Source organism: Camellia sinensis, chromosome 8 (assembly GCF_055761805.1).
Source record: "Camellia sinensis isolate YWXY chromosome 8, ASM5576180v1, whole genome shotgun sequence".
Classification (NCBI taxonomy): Eukaryota; Viridiplantae; Streptophyta; class Magnoliopsida; order Ericales; family Theaceae; genus Camellia; species Camellia sinensis.
Window position 1 is genome coordinate 11,630,448 of NC_138968.1, and position 20,735 is coordinate 11,651,182.

Here is a 20,735-nt window from a genome sequence, read left to right on the forward strand (position 1 = left end):
ACCATTGTCAGCACTAAATGGTTCTGCTGGTTGACACAGTACAAGCTGTTGTGGTTCTTGTTAGAGCCATTCTTAACATTTTTTTTTACTGTTCAGTAGTATATGCTGAAGTCAGCAATCCAATGATTAAGTAAATAGCTTCTTTTTGTAGGGAAAAAATAGTACTTCTCTTATCACACCGTTACTAGGGATGGCAATAGTACCGGTTCTATTAGAAAAGCCACAAAAGCCTTGGAGGTATATCACTGTGTGATTACCATTTTGGAATTGAGCAAAGGTGCAGAGAGTGAGGATTTGGTGGTGCCTTTACTTGGCCGAGGCAATCTTTTAATGAAGGAGAAGCCTTTTTTTTTTAATTTATTTTTTTTGAAACAAGGAAATATGGAGCAAACAGCAGCAAAAACAGAAAACAAACTACACCCCTCTCAAAAGCAGAGCAAGCTTTGGTGGGGGGTTGGAAACCCAGTCCACAGGAAGACGACCATACAGCGAAGCTTGAGCCACCAAATGAGCGGCTTGATTTGCTTATCGAGGACACCATCTAAAAGACACATCCCCACGGGCAGACATTCCTTTAATATCGCTGAACGCAGCACCACACTCCCAGGGAGGGACAGTTTCCGAAACACAGGTGAATAACAGATTGATTGTCACTCAGAATAATCACTCGAGACTAACCCAGGGCCAGACCAAGTTGACAAGCACATCGGCACGCCAAAGCTTCTCCTAGCAGAACAGAGGAGGTGCACCAACGTTTGGATATACCGTCAACCAGAAGACCATTGGAGTCTCGCACTAGTACTGCCACAGCAGCACTTGTTGAGCCCTTCTTAATGGCCACATCACAGTTGATCGTAAAAGCTCCAGGTGGAGGGGAGACCCAACTGTTAATCCGTTGAGAGTTATCAACCAGAGGACAAGAAATGACCGCTGTTCTAGCAGTTGGGACTGATTCAAACTCTTCCCGTGCCACTCGAGCTCGATATAAAGCCGAGGAGGGCTCAATCGAATGCTGATTAAAACTGCCCTTTCCAGATAAACCACCCAGTCCAGGCCACTCTACAAAAGAGGAACTCTCGCTCGGTCTGAGTCTGAAACCGCTCCATCATAGTGCAAGACCACTTCAAAATGGAATCCATGGACCCCACAGAAATCCAAATATTAAGATCATTCCCAAACCAAACAGGTCTAACCCATTCGCAACCAAAAAGCATATGTTCCACTGTTTCTGAGTGTACATGGCAAGTAGGGCAGATGTGTGACCGTGCGCACTTTCGCTTAAAGAGATTATCCATTGTTGCAATTGTGTTCCTGTTGGATCACTCCATGTGAGGAGTATGGAGCACCCACTACGAGAAAGTGGGGGTGGCACCTCCCCATTAAGATGGGTGGGGTGGCAACCGCCCCACTATCCATGCACTATCTAAGTCTCTCTTCTCCCTCTTAATGTGTATAAATAGAGGTTGAGGGGAGAGTTGAAGTAGAGAGAGAACTCAGAGAGCAAACCAAAGAGAGTGAGAGATGTGAGGCGGAGAGACCATCTCTCTCGGTGTGAGTGAGGGAGACGGGTGAGTGGGTGAGTGAGGAGAGTGTGAGCTCCTCTTCTATTGTAATCTTTCTGTAATCTCTCAATTGTTATAGTGATAACCGGTTACTCTCCCGTAGACGTAGGCTTTAAGGCCGAACCACGTTAAATATGGTGTCTCCTTTTGTGTGGGTGTGTTTTTCTGCTTGGTATGATTTTTACAAGGTCTTGGGCGGGATGTCCGATCCCTAACAAGTGGTATCAGAGCCTCGTCGGTCGTTTTTGGAAAAAAAAAACAGATTGTTTTTCGAAACTGTCCAGAAATCAAATTGCTCGAAATCCGGTTTTGAGCATACCAGGAGCAAGGTCTCGACAAGAGAAGCCCAGAAATGAAAAGCAGAGCCCCAGAGAAGGCTAGACGCGCCCTTACCCGTTGCTTGAAGATGGCGCGTGAGGCCTAGTCGTAGCACGAGAGTCCACGCGCCGTGCAGTGAGCCAGTGCGTCGGCCCAGTCGCGTGCACACGCCCTACGTGCGGCGGAAGGAAGAAGGTGAGTGGCGAGCACGCGTGTCCGCCACACGCACGCCATATGGTGCCACATCAGAGCCACGTCAGCAGCCACGTCAGCACCACGGCCACGTGTCTACCACGTCATTAGCCCAGTCATCGCCACGTGGCAGACCAGTCATCTCCCACGCCATCACTACATGGTATCCACGTCATCTGCCACGTCAACACCCAGTGCCACGTGGTTGCCACGTCAACACCTCAGTTGACCAGTCAACTAGAGGCAGAGGAGAGATCCAGTGCGCCGCGGCTAAGGTGCAACCGTAGATCTGAAGCGTCCAAACTATTTTGGCTTGATCTGAGGCATTCGGAGTCCGTTTCTGACGATCCAATAGTGGTTTCCAACTATTTGGAGTATTCTAAATCTATCTGTACGGTTAGATGTTTAAATCGGTGCTTCTGGAAATTACAGTTGGGCCAGAGGTTTCAAGAAATTGCATATTGGCCCTTGGAAGTTTGGTAAATTACAATTTGGTCCCTGAATTTTTGGAAAATTTCATTTTGGCCCCTGTAGTTTGTGAAATTATAGTTTGGTCCCGGTGTTTGGGAAATTTGCAATTTTACCCCAGTTTGGAGAAATTTTTCAGTGAGGTCCCTGAAAGTGCAACGACGGTTGGTCCTAGCTAATCGGACCGTTCCAGATGCAACCGCGAGGTTAGAATGGTGAAATTCTAAATGGTTTTTAAAGATTGTAAAAACATGGGAGTTTGTCATCTTTAATAGTCGAAGGAAGGTTGTCGGATATTGTGGAACGCTGTGGATTCACTGAAGAGGTTAGAATGGACAGATTCTGACCAGATTGGACAACCAAATACAAATCGAGGTAGATCATTGAAGACCAAATGAGATCAGGCTTGATCAAATGGAAAATCAATGGAGATCAGGATTGGTCAGGGCATGATCAGGAGAATTGCACATGATTATCTCAAGATCAACAATGTCCAGGAAAGTTCTGTAAAAAAGACACTATTTAAGGAGACTGGTTCTTAAGTGGGACCAGTTGTGACCCCACTAGTCTTTCCTAGGAAATTTCCTGGTTGTTGAGGTGATCGAAAGATCTGGTTCAATCAAAAGTCCACTTCATCGATAGATAGATGATTGATAACCAATGCAGGCTCAGGGAAATGTTGTGGCAGTTGGAGCTACTGTCAAACATAATACAAGAAGTACTGGTAGTATGTGAACGTGGAAGGGCAACAACTACAGTAGTGCACACATAAGGTATAGGAGCACGTACCTACAATAGCACAGATGAGTACGCATGAATGTCGTACAAGGTGCCGGCGTACAACAGTGCAATAGCACACAACAGAGTCGTACAAAGGTGCAGTGTGCCGGATTTTGGCCTGGCAGCAGCAACTAGTTCACAGAAGAAAGCTCCAGACAGAGAAATTGAAAGGGATAAGACGCTGTAGTGCGCACCCAGTGAGAGGCAGATTTTTCCTTTGTCCTGTATCTGGTTCGTGGCAGTGAAGTCGTGACGGGCACCCAGAGAGTTTGGGTGGAGTCACCTCAATAAGGAAAGTATAAGCATTCCTGATGATAGAGGTGCGACCCATACAGAATGATGTGTGGTGGTTGAAGACATTCCAAGTAGGAGGTGCAAATTAACTTCGTATGCTTGGTGGAATGGAGGCATATTTGTACAACGGTGTTTTATCATCCATGTGGGTGATGGGGGGTGAAAAATTTTGTTCACCCGGTTGAAGCTAATTGGAAGCCAATTGAAGACCCTTCAGAGTCAGTTGCAGAAGTTATCAGTTTATTTGGAGACTCTTGGGTTAGTTACAGAACTTCAAAGTTCATTGGGTTTTTCTCTAGGGGATAGAGAGAACAAGCATTGACAGAGTGTACTACGGAGATTTTGCATATGTAATAAGTCCAAATAGTAGTACTTTATTGGCATTGGCCGCCATAGAGGCGTTGGAGATCCTTCATGGATCGTTGTTGGAAGAATCGCATCTGGTGAAGCCTTGGTTTCCATATTTGTTGATTTGAAGAAGGTGTGACAATCTACTTCAGATCTTGGTGGAGCTTTGGCATTTTTGTTCAATGTCTATTGGAGGCATTGTTGTTGGCGGTCTTTCACGGATTACTGGCGATTTTCAGAGTCGTGGTTTATTAAGATTCATTATCACAGTTGGGATTTATGAGCATGTCTGATTAGATCCAGGGGTGTCTTCGGTTTGTGAGACTTGATTGTTTCTTCTTCTTGTGGGTTTTTATTTTCATAATCTGTTCCATATTCGAAGACATCAGCTATTGGTAGTTTGGGTGACGATTCAGACTCCGGTGTTTGCTTCTGTGGAAGCGGTAAGACCGTTGGTGTTCATTGAAGATTGGAAAAGATTGTTGCGGAGAAACGTAAAGATAGTGATTTTGTGAATCTCATGTGTTGGGATCCATCCCTTAATCTGCCGTTGGATTTGGAGGGGATAGATCGTTTGTAGACTCGATGGAGTTAGCGGGGACTATTGGAGTTGTGCATTTACGGTGCATGCGCCTTTGGGCTGTTTTTTTTGGCAGCTGTGAAGATGGTGCATCATCTTGTGTTTATCGGTTGGAATGGCAATTGGAGGAATCTGGAGTTTGCTCGACACTTCAGAATTTTTGGCTCTTGGTAATTTGTTAGTTCGTTTGAAGTTTGTTTCGATACTTCCGAACTGGTTAGAGCTTAACTGCATCCACATTCCAGTTTTGTTTGGTGGAGAACTTGCCTCTGTTCTCGGAGAATTTGTTCGGATCTCTCGATTAATTCGAGCTTGAAGAGAGCAGTATTGTGTTCGATGGTTGATTGGACATGATGTTTCTGGTACTGCTTTTGAAGTTGCTTTAACGGAGAATTTGAAGCCTCTCTTGTTTAGTCTCCTCAGCATTGGTTCAAGTGGGTTGCTCACCATGTTTTGTTTGGAGTTGTCAAGGACAACTTGTTTGGCGCCTATGGAAATTGAAACTTGGAACTATGGTGGAGCTTGAGTTGCAGAAAATCGAAGAGCTAGCTCAATTGGTTCTGCATGTCCTTTGTATTGGCTCAATGTGATTTTGAGAATGGAATCTGTTGTGTTTTTGGAAAAGCGCTTGTGTTTTGCATAGCAGATGGCATTCAGTTTTGACTGAATAGTTGGATACCTGGGTTATGGTATCGATTTTTTGATTCTGTGGCGGCGAACGTACCTTTTGATAAATCAGAGTAATTGCAGATCTCTCAGGCGAGCTCAAACGCAAGAGGAGAGATGGATCCACGATGAGCACTTAAGAAGTATGGGTGCGGGTACTATGCTAGGTGTTGCATAGTTGGTGACTTGTACAGATCTGTTGAAGTTTCTTTGGAAGAAAGAGCTATTGTCAACCATCATCTGGTAGTACAAGTGATAGATATGCAGGTAACGCGTATCGCTGAACTGGAGATTAGGGATTGCAAAAGGCATGAACAACAAGTGTGTGAAAACGCTGGGAAGTTGTTCAAGAGTGCAAAAGGCAAATGTTTATAGTTCAGGATAGTTCAAGGGAAACTCCGAGTAAAGAAAACTAGGAACGTTAACCAGGCAAACGAAAATTTTTCTATTGCTCCAATTTTGACCGTGTAAGGAGATACATGGCAGAATAGTGGCATTTCAGGAAAGAGCTATGGCGTCACAGAACACTCAAAGGAGTGCAAGGCATCCCGGGCAGGGGGTGCTGGGTATCTCAATCAAGGGGTGTAGGACATCCAATCAGGGGGTGTCAGATATCTTGGGTACGTAAGTTGAAGCATAGCAGGTGAAGACATCCGAGACAAGAAGCGTGGAAGAGATCTGTGGGAGATAGGAGCAGAGGCTCTCTCCAAATCAGAGAGTGGTGTGAGTTGAGTTGAGGATGTAGGATTCCTTCCTCCTCTTGTATCTCTAGTGTATTATCTCTAGCTTCAGGGGATGCAACGTCTCAGTGAGGAGATGAAGATTCTGTTGGTTTTTTGGGCGTGACCGAGCGTGACAAGATTAGCAGCAGTGTGTGCAGTGGATCAGCTCATATGGGTTGAGGGGGTGATTTGTTAAATCACTCCATGTGAGGAGTATGGAGCACCCACTAAGAGAAAGTGGGGGTGGCACCTCCCCATTAAGATAGGTGGGGGTGGCAATCGCCCCACTATCCATGCACTATCTAAGTCTCTCTTCTCCCTCTTAATGTGTATAAATAGAGGTTGAGGGGAGAGTTGAAGTAGAGAGAGAACCAAGAGAGCAAACCAAAGAGAGTGAGAGATGTGAGGCGGAGAGACCGTGTCTCTCAGTGTGAGCGAGGGAGACGGGTGAGTGGGTGAGTGAGGAGAGTGTGAGCTCCTCCTCTATTGTAATCGTTCTGTAATCTCTCTATTGTTATAGTGATAACCAGTTACTCTCCTGTGGATGTAGGCTTTAAGGCCGAACCACGTTAAATATGGTGTTTCCTTCTGTGTGGGTGTGTTTTTCTGCTTGGTATGATTTCTACAAGGTCTTGGGCGGGATCTTCGATCCTCAACAGTTCCGATAGACACACCACCAGAAATGTCTGAGCTTTGGTGGAACTCTAAGATGCCAAATGAGCTTCCACAGCTTTTCCTGAATTATAAAAGATGTGGAAGGTTAATGGGCGAGATTGTGACTGCTCTTCCTGTTAGGACTATAAGACACCAAAAATCAATCACAAACAAGAACACAGGAGATTTATGTGGTTCGGCAATTGCCTACGTCCACGGGAGAGCTATCCACTATAGAATTATCCCGGAGGGAGATCACAGTACTCACACCTCACAACTCTCTCTATAGCACTCTCACTCACAGGTTATACCCTCTGTGTTTGCTCTTCAGCTCTGTGTATCACTCCCATATACAACCCCTCCTCACTCATCTCAATTTATAACAAGAGAGGAGGAGTGGGTTTGGTGACAACAATGTGTGGGCTTGGTTGTTCCACCCTTACCATCTACTTTTGGTGAGTTGGTACTGTCCCACCAGTTTCCTTTACTACATGGTGCCACGCACACCATGTGGATAGTGGGCTCCTTACCATGTGGATAGTAGCTGGAGCTAACAATGTAGATAGTGGGCTCCTTTACTACATGGTGCCACCCACACCATGTGGATAGTGGCTGGAGATAACAATTCTCCCCCTTCACGTCCACATAGATAACTGACTTCTCACTGAAGTCCATCCCGGTTAGATTCTTGCAAACTTCCAGTTTGTCTTTGGTGACACCCTTGGTCATCATGTCAGAAGGATTCTTGTCCGTGCGAATCTTTACTAGCTTCATTAGCTACTTTTCCATCACTTCTCGTATCCAATGATACCGGACATCAATGTGTTTTGTACGTGAATGGTACATGGAATTCTTGCTCAGATCAATTGCACTTTGACTATCACAATGTACCTTGTACTCTTCCTACTGTAGACCCAATTCTTGGAGAAATTGCTTTAACCACAACATTTCCTTTCCAGCATCTGCGGCAGCAATGTACTCTACCTCTGTTGTAGATAAAGCAACACACTTTTGTAGTTTGGACTGCCATGAAATAGCTTCCCCTGCAAAGGTGAACAAAAATCCTGATGTAGACTTTCTACCATCAAGATCACCTACCATATCAACATCTGTAAAACCCTCCAAAATTGGTTCAGTTCCCCCGAAACATAAACACATCTTTGAAGTTTCTTTCAAGTACTGAAGAATCCATTTGACCACCTCCCAATGCTCCCTTCCTGGATTAGCGAGGAATCTGCTCACAACGCCAATTGCGTGAGCAATATCTGGTCAGGTACACACCATTGCATACATCAAACTTCCTACTGCAGAAGAATAAGGGATTGCCTCAATTTTTTTCCTTTTAGAGCAGGTCGTGGGACACAAATGCTTTGTCACATTGAAATGGTTGGCCAGTGGTGTGCTGACTGGCTTGGCATCTTTCATGTTAAACCGTTCAATCACCCGTTCAACATATTTCTCCTGTGACAACCATATCTTCTTGGCTTTCCTGTCACGAACAATCTTCATGCCCAAAATCTGCTGTGCTGGGCCTAAATTCTTCATGTCAAAATACTGCGACAAGTCCTTTTTCAACTTGTTGATCATAGTAGTATCCTGTTCGATGATCAACATATCATCGACATACAATAGTAGGATAATGAAGTTTCCATCTGAAAACATTCGGAAATATACACACTGGTCTGCCACCGTTCTTGTGTACTCGTGATCCACCATAAATGAATCAAACTTCTTGTACCATTGTCTCAGCGGCTGTTTTAGGCCGTAGAGACTCTTCTTCAGTTTGCAGACAAGATTTTGTTTTCCTTTAACTTCAAATCCTTCTGGTTGCTCCATGTAGATCTCTTCCTCCAAATCACCATGGAGAAAGGCAGTCTTGACATCTATTTGTTCTACTTCCAGATTCAAGTGAGCTGCTAATCCCAAAGCTACTCGAATGGAAGTCATCTTCACAACTGGGGAGAAGATCTCATCAAAATCAATTCCTTTCTTTTGCCCAAAGCCTTTGACCACCAAACAAGCTTTATGCTGCAATAGTTTACCGTTTCCATCTTTCTTCAACTTATACACCCATTTGTTCTTCAAGGCTTTCCTGTCTCTTAGAAGTGGAACAAGCTCATAAGTGTGGTTCTTCTGCAAAGAACTCATCTCCTCCTTCATGGCTTGTATCCAACAGTCTTTCTCTGTATAACTCTTGGCTTCCAAAAAACTCTCGGGCTCCCCCTCATCAGTAATTAGAATATACTGAGAAATGGGATATTTGGTTGATGGCACGACAGCTCTTCCAGATTTCCGCAACTGAGGCCCAGTTGCCTCTGGTTGAGGGGGTTGCTCCCCCTGCTCAACACTCTCTTCATCCGGGTCTTCATCTCTTTCTTCTTGATCCTCAATTTCTGGCATAGGATCTTGCAACTCTGGCACTTCTTCTTGTTGCACATCATCACATCTAGCATTTTGTGATGGCTCGAGAGATGGAAACAAGTCTGGAGTGATGACATCTCTAGACTTTACAGATTTCTCAAAATCTGCTACTGTCTGGTTTTCTTAGAACACAACATCTCTGCTCCTGAACATCTTCTTGTTCACTGGGTCCCACACCTTGTACGCAAATGCTGTATCTGAATAGCCCACAAATATGCATGGAGTGGACTTGTCATCAAGCTTCTATCTGTTTTCCTTGGAGATGTGTGCAAAGGCCTTACAGCCGAAGACTCTCAAGTGAGAATATGATACCTTTCTTCTGGACCAGACTTCCTCAAGTATCGCAAAATTCAACGGGACTGAAGGCGACCTGTTGATGAGATAACAGGCTGTACGAGTGGCTTCAGCCCAGAATGACTTTGGCAACTTTGCCATTTTGAGCATACATTTGACTCTTTAAATAATAGTGCGGTTTATCCTTTCTGCCACACCATTGTGTTGTGGGATGCCGGGAACTGTTGTCTCGTGCCGGTTACCTCTGCTGGTACAATATGCTGCAAAAGCATTGGAAGTGTACTCGCCTCCATTGTCTGTGCGAAGACACTTCAACTTCTTCCCGGTCTCTCTTTCCACCATTGCATGGAACTCTTGAAAATGCTAAAATACCTCATCCTTTGACTTTAGAAAATACACCCACAACTTCCTTGATGCATCATCAATGAAAGTCAGAAAATACTTGCGGCCGCCATGTGACTCCACTTCGATTGGGCCACAAACATCTGAGTATACCATATTGAGCACTTCTGTTTTCATTTTGCTTGTTGAACTGAATAATACTCGATGTTGTTTGCCATAAAGGCAATGATCATACGGCTTCAAGCCACTCCCTTTGGATAAGGGTATTCTAGATTGTTTTGCCAACAGATGTAATCCCTTCTCACTTATGTGAGCCAGTCTTCTGTGCCATAAGTCCGGTGACTCCTTGTCTTTTGCTGCATTAAGACTTTCCAGATAGATCTTCGTTTGAGTCTTATACAGTGTTGAAGACATCTCTCCTCTGGCGATTGTCAAAGCCCTGTCGGTTCTGGGCGCTTCCGGAGATAAGATTGAGGCACAAATCTGGAACATGCCTCATATCTTTGAGAACCAGCTTATGCCCGACATTAGTTTGAATACTAATGTCTTCAATACCCACAATCTTCGAATAACTAGAATTTCCCATTCGAACAGTGCAAAATCTCTAGCGTTGTCCGAGCTGAAGAGTTCTCTGTAGGAAGTGGCGTGATAGGATGCAGCTATGTCTATCACCCATTCTGTGTAGCTGTGGTTAGCCACGTGAAGGCAATCCTCCTTTTCACTAACTGCTAGAAGTATTTCATCAGTTGTTGTGGCTGTTGTGTTCTCATCTCCCTTTGACTTATTACTTTGGCCTTTTTCTTTCTGGCTTGGGCAGTTTCTCCTTATGTGACCCTCCTGGCCACAGTGAAAGCAAGTGATGCTGGAGTTACCTCGACCTTTGTTGTCTTTGGATTTACTCCTGTTGTTCCAGCTGCTTCTATTCTTGCTTCTTCCTCTACCGTTTCCCTTACCTCTTTCTCTGCCTCTATCTTCTGTGACAAGAGCATGGGACTGATTACCTCCCATGTCTTTGCGTCTTGTCTTTTCATTGTACATCGCGTCTGTGACCATGCTCATGGTTAGCTTCCCTTCTGGTGTAGAGTTACTGAAAGAGACCACCAACGTCTCCCAGCTGTCCGGTAAAGAACTGAGCAGTAGTACGGCTTGCATTTCATCGTCTAAGTGCATCTTGAAGGTTGCAAGCTGATTCACCAAATTTTTGAATTCACTGGTGTGCTCGGCGACAGACATACCATTCTTCAACTTCAAATTGACAAGCCTTCTCATCACCAAAGCTTTGTTCCGAGCAGTCTTTGACTGGTACATGTCATCTAACATTGTCCGTAGAGAATAGGCATCTGTCTCCTCGGCGACATGATGGTACACGCCGTGGTCTATCCATTGTCTGATACAACCGATAGTCTTGCGGTTCATCTTTATCCAGTCATGATCTTTCACTCCTTCAGGTTTAACCCCTTTTACAAAAATAGGGTCACATAGGTCTTTATAAAATAGGATGTCTTCCATCCGTGACTTCCAAATTGCGTAATTAGAAGGAGTCAACTTGAATATAGATCTTGAAATTGAAGTAGATTCTTCCATGTTTTTACAGAAACTCCAAATCAAAAATCTAACCGTACGGATGTGTCTGAAATAATCTAAATAGTTGGAAAGCACTATTGGATTGTCAAAAACGGACATAGAATGGCTCAGATCAAGCCAAAACAGTTTGGACAGTTCAGATCTGCAGGTGTACCTTAGCCGCGCAGCAGTGGATAACTCTCTACTTTCGGGTTGACTGGTCAACAGGGTGCCGACGTGGACAGACATGTGGCTACTGACGTGTCAAATACGTGGCAGTATGTGTCGTTGACGTGGAATCCACATGGTAGTGACGCGATCTTGACGTGGACTCCACATGTCAGTGATGTGCGTTGACGTAGCAGCTACGTGGGACAGTGACGTGGCGTGTGACGTCATAACACACGCAGGAACTCACTTTTCTCCTTCTGCCGTACGTGGAATGCACGACCGAGATTGGAATGAAGCGCTGTCTGTCTAATCGGCGCATGGAGCGCGTGATCGAGACTGGGCTTCACTCGCCTTCTTCAGGAGGCCCGTGGAAGCATGTGCGGACCCTTTTGGGGCTCTGTTTTGGAGTTCTGGACTCCTCTCAATGAGACCTTGCTCTTGGTATGCTCAAAATTAGATTTCGAGCAACTTGATTTCTGGGCAGTTTCGAAAAAGTGCACTCTGTTTTTCCGAAATGTGACTGACGAGGCTTTGATACCACTTGTTAGGACTATGGGACACTAGAAATCAATCACACACAAGAACACAAGAGATTTACGTGGTTCGGCAATTGTCTACGTCCATGGGAGAGATATCCACTATAGAATTATCCCGGAGGGAGATTACAGTACTCACACCTCATAACTCTCTCTATAGCACTCTCACTCACAGATTATACCCTTTGTGTTTTCTCTTCAGCTCTGTGTATCACTCCCATATACAACCCCTCCTCACTCATCTCAATTTATAACAAGAGAGGAGGAGTGGGTTTGGTGACAACAATGAGTGGGCTTGGTTATGCCACCCTCCCCATCTACCTTTGGTGAGTTAGTACTGCCCCACCAGCTTCCTTTACCACATGGTGCCACCCATACCATGTGGATAGTGGGCTCCTTACCATGTGGGTAGTGGCTGGAGCTAACACTTCCTCATGACTATTTGGTAGCCCGACTTCACCAAATATTCCCATTTTGGATCAAAATGCCAGACGAGGGAGTCAGATGTGCCAGAAAGGGCAAGAGGGATAGAAATGATAGCCTGGACTTCATCTGCAGCCACTAGATGATGCAGTAGCTCTTCGTTCCAAGATCTACTGGTTCTATCAATAACATCCGCTACATGTACCACTTTAGAATCACTCGGATTTGTAGTTTGCAGCTTGAAACCAGGGAGACTAGGGACCTATTTGTCTGTCTAAAACTGAGTAGATGCCCCATTGTTAACCTGCCAGCGGAGCCCTTCACACAAAACCTCTCGGCCTTGTAGGAGACTGGCCCAAGCTCACGACGCATGCCGTCCTCTGGAGGCCTGAAGAAAGGTGCAATTTGGAAAATAAATGCCTTTGAGAATGCAAGCATAGAAGGAGGTGGGATACTTAACAAGTCTCCAGCCTTGGTGAGCTAAAAGGGCCAAGTTGAAATTGTTGAAATCCCGAAACCCCAAACCTCCTTGAGATTTTGGAGCCTCTAATTGATTCCACTTGACCCAATGAATCCCAGAGACTTTCGGGTCACCACCCCACCAAAATTTGCTAATATAAGAATTCAGCTTCGAGGAAAAGAATTTGGGAAAAGAAAAGCAGGCCATGGCATATGTGGGTATGGTTTGGACCCCAGCTTTAATCAAAACTTCTTTGCCAGCTTGACATAGCAATTTCAATTTCCACCCTTGAAGCTTAGACAACACCTTTTCGATGATGAACTCATAGGCTTCTGCTTTTGATCGTCCCCAAAACAGAGGTAAACCAAGATATTTTGCACTAGGCTCAATTTCTTTAAGACCAGAGGTCTGACAAATAGAATGTCGAATCCCAGGGTCTGTGTTGGTGGAGAATTGAACCGTTGATTTTTCAAAATTTATTCGCTGTCCCAAGGCTGTGCAGTAATCTCTCAATAAACCAAAAACATGTTGGCATTCAGAAGCTTTCGCTTTGAGGAAAAATAACATATCATCTGCGAAGAATAAGTGTGAAAGGGCATGGAATGCGAGACCGTTGATGGTAAAACATTTCCTCCTGGGCCAGAGTCTCTGCAAGTGCTGACTTGATTTGTTCTTGGGGCGTGAGGTTGTCATCCGAACTTATTCTCCTTAGCCACTCTTCTGAATTGAGTCCAAAATCTACTGCACAGATCTCTCTGCGGGAGAGCATAAATGAACGACACAACAAGCTAACAGGATCACAAGAAGGAGACAAAATGCCTCTAATAATATTTTTAGAAGAGAAAAGGACATCAATATGGACCTCATCTGTGACGCCCCAAAATTTGGAGACATCATAATAAGATTTAAAACTTAAAATCAATTTTCTTAGTTAAGAATCCTCATCAATGTTGCCACCAAGTTTACCATCATCCATTAATTAACAACACCAAAACTAAAAGTTCTTAAATTACAACTCCAGTCAAACTTAAAACTTTGTCTTAGTACACAAATAAAAAAAAAAAACTAGAGAAAAACTAGAAAACTCAGAAAAATGGTTCATGGAACTTTGACATGCTTCAAGCTAATCAGGGCTGAATGTTGCCTTCCAACACCTTGGTGTTTCCTTCAGTTTCTTCGGTACCTGGCATGAAACGCCAGGGCAACGAGGATGCCAATGAGCGACGAGCTCAATAAGATACTATAACCCGAAATACCCACCCCGATAATAATACCTACAGTGAATAATGCGTAGTAATAGAATAACAGGTAGCATTTAATAAGTATAATATGAATGCCATCAGTTGAAATAATAACAATAGATAATAAATAAATAAAAATGACAAATAGAGGCAGTATTTCATCATAAGGAAAATGCCCACTTTTCTTTTTAAATTCTCATAGATTTAATTTATCAGATAAGTTTAAGTAACTCCCCGCGGAGCATTATTTCCACTCAACCGCTAAGCACTGGCTACGAGCAATTCTGACTCCCCCTTAGTCAAATATTCAAATGTTCCTTATTGTAACTGCCAACGATGCCCACGTACCAGGGTTACATACCCGAGTCGTGACATCGCGGTCTGCCCCAAGGAAACGGTCTATGTTATGACACCCGCACCACTAACCTTATATCGCTTACACCGATAAGAGCCGAAATACCTTCCCGTGCCATGTTAGGGTTCGCAACTCACTTGCACAAGATTTTAAACCGGGCTCACCCCATCACTTTTACATTTTAATGTATCATTGGTTAAATTCCGTGTCTCTTTACTCGTTGAGATATTCACAATAATTCAAAATTTAATTACCAATAATGTTATACCAACTCATTAAAATCCAAACATAAAATATTACACAAGTCACACAATAATAAACAATTGTACAACATTTAAATAAACAATTTATTTAAACCATGGTATGAAGTAATAATTTAGATACCAAAAAAGAAAGGAAATAAATGATAACTACACACATGCATGGACTTTTAATCCATAAGATTAGACTATCACAATATTAAATAAACCACAATACACCCATACATGGATTACTAATTTACAATATTTGATGAATTAGACCAACACAATAACTGATTTTATCCAAATAAATAATTGAAGTGATGATCTTAAATCTGTCTGGAAATTTTCAGGTTATACCTTAGGTAATAAAAATTATAAATAAATTACTTATACAACTCTAAAATTTATATAAATCTACAGAATACTCAATAAACATGTTATGGTCATTTTTCAGAAAGCATTTTCCAAAAATAAATTATAAATAATTCTTAAAAATTCCAAGAGTGTTTATGACACAGATTTATCACATTTCCTTAAATTAATTCCATGCTTAAATTTTATAAATCAATTCCATGATCTAAAAATTTATTATGAAACTAGACTTCTCAAATTTCATTTTTTGCTTAGAAATTATCAGATTTGGTTTAATATAAAATTTTTAATGATTTTTTCAAACACATAATAAAATCTGTCTATAGCTCCAGATTTGGTTAAAAATCTGTATAAATTCGTACAAAACTCAGTAATTTTTGAATATTTTTTTGGATGAACTAGACATCATTATCAACATCTTTGTAGAAGAAATCATCTTCAAATTTTGAGTATAAAATTGTCTAAAAATTCATACAACTTTCTGGCAGATTTAAAGGGCCAAATAACATCATCAATAATCTTTTAATGGCATAAAGGCCCTATTTGATAGGGCTTATTTCCAGCTTATTTCAGCTTTTAGCTTAATTTAAGTTATTTTGATGTGTTTGGTTCAACTTAACAAAACAGTTTATAGCTTTTTATAAGTCAAAAATCAACTTATTCTTTGAGTGGGGCAGGGGAAGCTTAATTTATAAGTCAAAAATCAGCTTATGTTCACAGTTATAAGCTATAAACTGTTAAGCCATAAGCTATAATCACTTTTCCACAGCTCTACCAAACGGGGCTAAACTACACATGCAAGTCCAAATTCCACAATATTATCATGATTTTCAGATTACCAATATTTAATATACCATCATAAAATTTTTATACAATTATAAATAAAATCCTATCTACAAGTTTAGACAATTTATCATATGTATATAATCTGAAAATTTCAAATAAAAAAAATGAGAGGGTTGAGAGGGTTTTCTTACTATGTTAGGTTGATAACGATTTATCGTCCGAATTTGATTTATGATTCTGATCGTAATATATGACCGTCCTGGCTCCGTGATCGTCTTGCTGAAATTTCACATTAATCGGACGCGATCTCACCGTTGATCTTCCATTGGATTCTGTAAGAACTTTTAGTTGTTGATCATCATCTTAGACTTAGAATTTGCAAGATCTAACCCCAAAAATGGATTCTACACATCGAAAAACCTAAGGGTGGTCATTCCCAAAGTCATAGGACCACTCGATTAATCTAAATGTACTAGGATGCACTGTAGCACCACGAGCCGAGAAACGCTAGATAAAATTCAATTCATCTTCTCCAAACAGCAGTAGCACGCACGAATAGAAAGACCTAGAAATTTAGTTTCAATGTAACCAGTTCAAATACTTGTATCTTCTTCATCGTAACTCCGTTTTATCTTATTTTTCTGTCATTGGATTCACCTCACGGCCTAGTTTTTGGTTCACTACTCACACGCCTCGTTCCGTCTCTTTTTGCATGCCCTCGGATCTCCAAAATTTGACGAAAAATAAGATTATTTTCCTTCCGTCTCGGACATTTTTTTCGAACCATCTTTCGGACTCCATAACTTTCTTAATTCTTAACGGTTTTACTTCATTCTTTCGCCAATCTCTTCAACTTACTTCGTACTTCATCTTACATAACCTATTTTTCTCACTTCTTTCTGGAATGAATGGTTTTGGCATGCCGAAAGTAAACCGAAAACCAACTTTTAAAATTTAAAATAAACTTCTCTAACTTTGTTTCTTTCTCCTCCATCTTCCTTCTTCTTCTCTTTCTTCACCTACAACACTTTGTGAATGGTGGTTCTGGATGATAATGGAAATAGGTGATGGTGGTGGTGGCGGTTCGACGGTGCGCCAATGGTGGTGAAGTTCGCGGGTTGGTGGTTCGGATGGTGATAGTATAGGTTGAGGCCATGGCTATGGAGGTCGGGGAGAGGAGGAAAAACATAGATAAAGAAGGAGAAAGAGAGTTTTGAGAATGAGAGGTGGAGGGAGAGGGAACCGAGAGAGATGAAACTGGAAGTGAAGAGAGGTGAGGAAGACTTGGGCTTAATTTATGGGCAAAATGAGGAAGATGAAAAGAAATAAAAAAAATGAGAAATTGAACACCTGGTGGTTTGGAATAGCATGTTCACCACGTTTTCTTTTGTTATAGAGAATGATAGCACGTGGAAGGTAGGAGGTGAGAAAACATGGGGAGCAAACCCATGGTTTTTGATTGGGTTTTTGTACAGAAAACATTACGTTCCAGTATAATTTGATTACAAAAAAATATAGAGAAAAAAAATAATAAAAATATCATAAGATTCAGAAATTAAAATTGAGTAATAATATAAAGTCAAAAAAATATTTTATTTTATTTTATTTTGAATAAATGTTCAGTATAAAAATATACAAACTATTAAATTCAAAATATTGTGAATAATTATTTAAGAAAATTAAAAATATATATTATTTTTATTATATAAAAATACAGAGTTTCACATCATCTGTCTACCACAAAACTAGCCCTCCTGCACTACCTTGTGGTTCAACATACCAATGATGGGTGAAGTGTAATTGCCTACGAAGTTGATCCACTACCGAGAATTTATTCTTTGTTTCCATGAGGAAAACCACTTTAGGGCGATGGGTTGCAACCAACCCTCGAAGGATCTGGACTGTCAGGGGTCATGCCAGCCCTTGACAGTTCCAGCTGAGCATCAACATGGGGGGTGTGGCTGTTTAGGGCCAGCCACCATCGCCCGTGAGCTTTCATTGTTAGGAGTGCAGATGGGAAAGGAATCAGGTACCTAAAAGTCCTCCAAACCAGTAGAATTTTGGATGATCAAGTCATAAGAGGGTTGAGCTCTTGCAAGGAAACCGGATTCAGCATCCACTTGAACTTCAAATAACTTAGGTTGTACACTAGTGCGCCTTTTAATCGTGAATTTCTTCCTCGTAATTCGTGAACCACCCTGAGAATGTGAGTTAGGAGAAATAGCAGAAATATTTACAGAGGAAATCACCTCTCCAGAGGGAGAAGACCTATTCTCAGCACCCTTGATCAACTTGGTTTGTCTGTCTGGAAAGCTTAGGTCATTTTGGGCCTTCCGTTTGAGTGAAAGAAAGTTGAAAACTATTGCCATACACTCATCCACTACAATAGTTTTAAGATCCATATGTGTTGGGCTCGCAGATGGGCTAACCTCCTCAATACCAATGGTGTTAGGACTGGGTTCTATCACACTGGGCAACTGGGCTGTTTTAACAAGAGATTCAAGGGGCTTCGTCACATAATATGAAGGAGGCCTAGGTGGGAAACCAGGCCCAAGAGTAGCGGTCCTCATGAGCCCAAGTGTAGAATTCTGCTCATTTGGCCTGGGAAATGATGAATTCACCTGGGTAAGGACAAAGTTAGTGCTAGGTGGGCGATCCTTAGGATAGGAGTTAACAGGAATAGCCACACCGTCCTGACTAGGTACCGTTGCCAGCACGTTCTCTGCCTTTACTATCTCCACTACGTCCTCTGTGGTACTCTCAGCACGATCTTGCGGCCCCTTAGGACTAGCTGCATGGACAATAGCCTCCTCCTTACGCGCCTTAGCCTTACGCGCTGCCATGGGAGGGGTTGTCGAAAAATTACTCGTGGTTCGCTATAACACAGGTCTCACTCGGGCTTCCAATATGTCAACTTGCTTCCTATAGTGTGCTACCGGTAGATCGACACTACATGCTATTCCCGTTCGGAGTTCAAGACCATAGCCAGAAGTGCTACCTTCTTCTTGAGTAACGAATTTGTAGCTCTTTCGATCATGCCCCAATCTGCCACAATCAAAGTAATAATCTGACAATTTCTCATATTTGAAGGAGACCCAAGATGCCTTAGAAGGCCGTTGCAAGTTCCCATTCCCATGTAGCTGGAACCCTCGAGGCAAGGGTTTGGTTAGGTCCATTTCCACTCTAATGCGAAGAAAGTTGCGGTAGAGGAGAAACCCTTCACAATGCGCTTCCACACGAAGGAGATGCCCAAATTTTCTCCCTATAATTTCGCTATTAGATTTAGTGAGTTTCTCTGGAGGTAACCCATGTGAAAGATAAACTTAACAATGGTAATGATCGATTAGCCTGTGAGGGTGTTTATCACACTGAGGAAAAATACAATCCAGAAGATATAAAATTCAGAGAGTAAGAAAAATTAAGTGAACCAACCATTGTAGTGAGGCCATATATTTATAGTTTACATGGTGGCCATTGATCAATAGTTGCAAACATTCAAACTCAAATGTCAAACCAACAGTCACCATGTTTCCAACCACTGTGACTATTTATTTTAAATTCTAATCTTCTAGTTGTATTTCTTCCTGCGGGAAGGTTTTATATTACCACCAATTGGGTTATGATTTAGTGTGAGGCAATCCACCATATTATGGTGTGAACACTCTCATACCGTCATCTCCTACTTGATCACACTATAATATTGATAACAAAATTTGAGTTGGACATGTTTGCCTTGGTACCAAAAATTTTTCCTCATGCCAACTTTCATCTATGAAATTACCTCATAGATCGACGTCTGATTGTGACTTGGCCATACGTGCGCACGTTTTTGTCACCAATCTGACCGCACTTGTACGAATGTGTTCTCCCACTGTCAACACATTCCAGATGAATTCAATTCACTATATAACAAGTGAACAGTATCAATTTTCAGTGATGGGTTCATAGTCCATACCTAATCACCATTGACGACTTCAGCCGTATACATTTTTCATGTGTTGACCTGCATTGAAATTATTGTTAAGTACTTCCTTTAAGACCCATTCCTAAAGGTTTTCCTTAACACACCTTATCAATGACTTTTTGTTGATCAAGCAGACAATATCATCTAGTTAGCACGTTGCATATTATGTACTTTACATCTCATGCTAACTATGATATCCGTACCTTGTTAGTTCCTCTATCTTGTTACCTGACCAAACACATGTTTCCATTCAAGATAGAGTCGCAAAACATTGGTTATCTAGGCGTCCCCAGAGTCATCCGACTATGCTCTTATATAAGTAGCTAAACCACCTAACTAGGTATTTTTCAATCCTGTATTAGCTATATGTTCTCTGAATTTTTCCAGAGACAACCCTTTGGTCATAGGGTCAGCCACTATCTCTTCTGAGGGTATATAGTTGACTTTAATTCCACGTTTCTCCACTATGTCCTGAATATAGTGGTAACTAACATCAATATGTTTTCCCTTAGAGCTATTTGCTCCACTTTTTATTAATGAGATGGCAGATTGATTGTCACAAAACATACTGACCGGTCTGACAGGTATACCTAATTGTAAACTGTCAACAAATCATTTTATCCAGACCGCATTACTAACGGCTGTGTTGCAAGTTATGTATTCAACTTCCATAGTATACTTTGCAACACAACTCTGTTTCTTAACCAAGAAACTGCTGTTCCACCAAATAAGAACACGTGACCACTAGTAGATTTTCTATCATCTACATCTCCTGCAAAATCCGTGTCAGTGTATCCTTTTATGTCTAGATCACACAAACCAAAACATAACTTCAAGTTTTTAGTGCCTTTTAAATATCTGAATATTCTTTTGACTGCTTGCCAATGTTCCTTACCTAGATTAGATTGAAACCGACTTACCAATCCGACTGCATGACAGATGTCAGGTCTAGTGCTTGTCATGGCATACATTAGGCTGCCT

At 42.0% G+C, this 20,735-nt stretch overlaps 1 pseudogene; it reads left to right on the top strand.

Annotated features, from left to right (window-relative positions):
* LOC114303722 (uncharacterized) overlaps nt 1-20,735 on the top strand; it is an 85,998-nt pseudogene that overhangs the window by 17,719 nt on the left and 47,544 nt on the right.